Source organism: Diaphorina citri, unplaced genomic scaffold (genome assembly GCF_000475195.1).
Source record: "Diaphorina citri unplaced genomic scaffold, Diaci psyllid genome assembly version 1.1 scaffold31035, whole genome shotgun sequence".
NCBI lineage: Eukaryota > Metazoa > Arthropoda > Insecta > Hemiptera > Psyllidae > Diaphorina > Diaphorina citri.
The window spans coordinates 1-735 of record NW_007408372.1 but is presented as its reverse complement, the minus strand read 5'-3'; the positions used below and the strand labels follow the sequence as shown (position 1 = coordinate 735).

The following is a 735-nucleotide window of genomic DNA, read 5'->3' as shown; positions in this document are numbered from 1 at the left end:
TTCCCCCCTTATATTTAAAAACCACCCAAAGGATTTAAAAAAAAAAAAAAAAAAAAAAAAAAAAAAACGATACGGTTAATTTTTTCTAATCTCTATGATTAAATTATCGGGGAGTCATTATCTTTTACATGAGAATCCTTAATTATGGAGAAACGAGAACCTGCGTTTTCTATATAAGATTTTATTTGTGTTGAGTTTTGTTGTGAGCGCCACAATCTATTGAAAAAGATCTACGTGAATCTTTATGTTTTTTTTTTCCCTTGGATATTTCTATACTTAATGTGAGTTATATTTTCATAATGGTTTCCTTCCCCATTAGGTGACTATCATTCCACGCGGTGTATCGTTAGGTCACACAGCGTATATTGTGAGTTATATTTTCATAATGGTTTTCTTCCCCATTAGGTGACTATCATTCCACGCGGTGTATCGTTAGGTCACACAGCGTATATTCCGGAAATATTTCTATACTTAATGTGAGTTGTATTTTCATAATGGTTTTCTTCCCCATTAGGTGACTATCATTCCACGCGGTGTATCGTTAGGTCACACAGCGTATATTCCGGAAAAGGAGCGCTACCACGTGACCAAGTCTCAGTTGATGGCCATGATGGACACCATGATGGGCGGTCGGGCGGCGGAAGAGTTGGTGTTCGGGGCGGAAAAGGTGACGTCGGGCGCCTCGAGCGATTTGGTGCAGGCGACGAGTATTGCCACGCATATGGTGCGCGAGTT

General features: G+C 39.7%; 1 long non-coding RNA gene across 1 annotated transcript; it reads left to right on the top strand.

Moving 5' to 3' along the window:
- The first annotated feature begins 195 nt into the window (after positions 1-195).
- LOC113473434 lies at positions 196-723 on the top strand. Its single transcript, XR_003395409.1, has 2 exons — positions 196-281; positions 515-723. It is a non-coding gene; the product is annotated as an uncharacterized LOC113473434 (long non-coding RNA).
- The last annotated feature ends 12 nt before the right edge of the window (positions 724-735 follow it).